Consider the following 4,444-nt stretch of genomic DNA (forward strand, 5'->3'; position numbering starts at 1 on the left):
AAATGAATCTTCCAAGATCTACAAATATGTAAGAATTTGGCTTAGGCTAGAATTCACCCAAGACCAAGGAACTCAATCACAAGCACAACAGTAGACCAAAGAGAGTATGATCATAATGATGATATATTCATTCAATATGCCATATATGCCATATCAAGAGTACACTAACCGTGCATGTATATAAAGGCCTATGAAGAACTTCTAGAATGCATATAAGTTAACATCATGATAAGTCATACAACCAGGCACATGTCCACCAGATATGGGTTATCCTCCATTAAGCATAGAAATGAGTGTGATGATGTGAGGATAAGCCTACAATGGTGTAGCACACAAATCAGTGGTGTAGACAACATGTGCTAAATTAGGAGTGCAAATAACTATGTTCTCTACATGACAACTCAGTGAATTATGCAAACTCTAGTGTTGTAGACACCATGTGCTTAATTAGAGCTACATACTTCTGTGAGAGTACACAAACTCCTAAATGTCTTACCTAAATAAATAATAAAATAATGCATTAACCTAAGTAAACTTAAGTAAAGTGTAAATAGTGAATACTTATTTACACCAACCACCCCCCCCCCCCCCCCCCTTAAGTGCAACTTAGGGGAATGCCTTTAATCTTACAAAATCTAGGATGAAATGCATAATGGGTCTCGGCTACTAGGCCATGTTAGCTACCCATGTACATAATATAATGCAATCTCTCATAAAGCAGAGAAAAAGGGAAAACCTCATGGGAAAAACCCTCTCCCAAAAAGAGAAATAAAATGATGTATGGATGGATGTAGTAATCAAGACACCCCCCCCCCAACCATTATGCCATACATCCAGTATATACATAAGAGAATGATGAGAAGAGGAAGAGAGATAGGATAGGCTCCCCCCCCCCACCAAAGAAGAATACCTACCATTGACTACTCCGATGAAGGAGCTGATCCAAGACTGTAGAATGGTGTTCCTCCCCTTAGGAAGAAACAATGCCAAAGGTTCAAATGAGACACTTCCACTGTGTGTGAAAAGAATCCCATGGATAAGTGATGTCTATGACAACTTGTTCAACTGGTTGAAGAACCTATCTCACCGAGTTGTGTACTTCTGTGAGAGTACACAAACTCCTACATGTCTCACCTAAATAAATAATAAAATAATGCATTAACCTAAGTAAACTTAAGTAAAGTATAAATAGTGAATACTTATTTACACCAACAAAATCCACAAGATCAAATGTTCTCTGATAGCCCCTGATGCAATGCAAGATAGGAGTATCCCTAAAGAAGATGGCCTGGCCCCTAGCAAATAACCACATAGCAGAAAATAAAACAACAGTGCAAGATATTATACCAATCACAAAACCTTATTCATAAAATAATTGCTACATGCAATGCACTCAGTTGTAAAGCTTTTCGGGTTATGGCCAAATACAATAGCAATTACAATAATAGTTATGCAAGATCCCTCAAGATCCAACCCTAAACCCCTTAGCTAGTCCAAAAACACACTTTGGTAGAAACCTCTAAGGAAGATCTAAACTTGTACTCACAAGCCCACCAAGCGATCTCGTTGTTTCCCAAGCCTTAGCTACTAGCTCTTCAAAGTTTGTTCCTCTGCCACATCCTCTTCTCCAAGTTGGATGATTATTCACTTAAGACTCCACAAGACCCCCTACTTATATCTAACTAATTCTCAAGCTAGCCTAGTATGTTAAAAATTAAATAAACCCTTGCATTAAATGCACATTTAAGCCACAAGTTAGCTCATAACATAAATTAAATACATAAATGCTAAGGTTAGCTCACACTAGAAATCGATCACAAACAACTCAATCAAAATAGGACCAAGACATGACCAAGCATCAGAAGAACCACTTCTGAGTATTATAAAATCCACCAAGCATAACCAAGCTTAGACAAGCATTGCCAAGCACCAGTATGTGCCAAGTCTTCCATCAACCGAGCCCCTTTATTAACCGAGTTACTCAGTCAACACAGAAACCAAGCATAACCAAGTCATGGAGTATAACCCAAGCTCCTAGTGTATGTTGAGTACCTTCTCCTACCGAGTGCCACCATAAAAATACTAAGCCACACATCTTTCTTTGATCGAGTCCCTAACTACAAGGTTAAAACACTCCAACATGCAGGATTTCCAACTACCCCAGGATGCTCCTGCATCAACGTATCAACCCCCATGACCAAATCAAAGAGAAAGAAATTCAAAAAATTATTAGTCATTCACTATTGGAAATTATTCCATTGCTTTCTCCCAAATTCCAGCTACTATTCCTATTATTTTGTGTGCATTTAACTTATTTGAAATGTGAAAATGACTGCAAATAAATTGACTAAGTAGGAATTGAAAACATGAGAGTTATATGCCTAGTCTTAAGTAGGAAAGGGAGGTTTTAAGAAAAAAAAAAAAAAAGTATATCATTCTAGAATTATCCTAAACCTCCACATGTTCCTCCCCATATGGATGTTGCAATACACACAAAGCACTTGCACTTGTATGTTGTTGTGTTCCAACCTTTTAAAAGATTTGTCATTTCTATGATTTTCTTTAATTTCTCGGTAGATAAAATTAAAATGATACTAGAAAAAATGAACTTAACCAATGAAAAAATCAAAATCTACTTTAGTAGGAAAATGCAAAAGAAACTTAGGTTAAATGGTTGTTATAGGATTTCCAAAACCTAGACTAATACACAAAATGCAACCAAAAACTTAAGTCTCTTGCCTTGCGACAGGGACTAAAAATGAAATAATCCAAACATATGATAAAATGGAGATTGGGATTAGAAAATAGAACTCAAAGATGAAAACATCATATATATCAAAATGTCAATTATATTATATGTGAACTAATGAGCACATAGAGGAAAGTTATTTCTTCATAAAGAGTGTAGAATTTTCACTCGCTGAATGAATACTTTTTACAATATGTGTATTCATATTGTAACTAAAAAAGTGATTTTGAATTACAATGTGGTAGAAATTATTTATGTGTGAATAAATTTTCACCAATTTAAGATTGAAGATATTTCAAATGATAAAAAGGGTAATTAAATATTTTTAGGGTAAATTTGTTGAATGATTTTCTATTTAAGTGTGTAATCATATAAGTGCTCCCTTAAAATTATAAAAGGAAAATTATGACAAAGGCTAAATAAGAGAATAATTGTAATATACCATTATGAAGATATAATATGTAAATTATTGTGTGGTATCATTTTTATTTTGAAGTTCATATCTTTATAATTTTTAGATCAAGGAATTATATGTATTAAAATTATTTTTGGGAGATTTCTTGTGTTGGAAAGATTCAAAAATGAAGGATACATTTGAATCATTTGGAGATTTCATAGCTTTATAGAGGCTGCTATGTTTGGTCTCCTTGATTTTGGGCTAAATTCAAATAGACAAGTTTTTGGTGATATGAATGATGCATTTTGTAATAATATTTAAATAGCCAACAAACCTTTACAACAAAGAGACCTTTAAATATTTTCCTATAAATTTATAAGTGAAAATATTTAGGTAAGGAAAACTTGTGCCCAAGGAAGGAGAAGGCACTCATCTTTAACCAAAAACATTTTTACCAAAGTAAATAGGATTCATATAAGTAGGGAATTAGAAGATAAGTATGGTGATGGGAGAAGGACTAAAAGGAGGACTGGGAATTGCAAAGAAGCAAATAGAAGAAATGAGATTTACAAAATTTATTCAAAGTAAAATTTCCATACTGAGTTTGAGATTATGTTGTAGAAGATATATTAAATCTTGTCAATTTGGAAGGTAAACCCACCTAGATCTTGCAAAGCCTAAAGAGTAGAATATTCTTCCATTAAAGGACTCTTGTTCATTGGTCAAAACAATTGCTCAACCTGATTATAGAAAGAGGAACATTCCTAAGGTTTTGCAATCTATTGTTTTGGAAACCAACACTAATATTTTATGGTAGTACACTATCAAAAGGATAATGTTATTTAAATACATATACAAACGTTGATTGGTTGGTATTTGTGGAGGTTTGAAGTACAAGTGATGAAGCCTCCTTTTTGAGAGGTAGAATAGTTTGATGGTGAAGTAAGAAGCACAATATATATAGCACCAACATCTTGTTGCACTCAAATATTGTGGATGAATAATATCCTCAAGGATAACAAGGTAATAAATGGTACATGCATTCCTCTTCTATGTGACAAAAAACCATTGTCAATAACTTAAAATCTAGTCATACATTCTAGAACCAAACACGTATATATGTGGTATCACTTTCTATGCATGAAATTTGCAAAAATAGGTGAAGTCGGAACATGTACCCACAAAATATTATATTACAGACATATTTAAAAGATTTCTTTTAGGGATTGCTACCCCTCCTAACTAGATGGTTCACCTGAAGGTAAAAAATCAAGATATATCATTTGTCCTAGACTAGT

This window comes from Cupressus sempervirens, chromosome 3 (genome assembly GCF_028749045.1).
Source record: "Cupressus sempervirens isolate cs-2001-9-10 chromosome 3, ASM2874904v1, whole genome shotgun sequence".
Classification (NCBI taxonomy): Eukaryota; Viridiplantae; Streptophyta; class Pinopsida; order Cupressales; family Cupressaceae; genus Cupressus; species Cupressus sempervirens.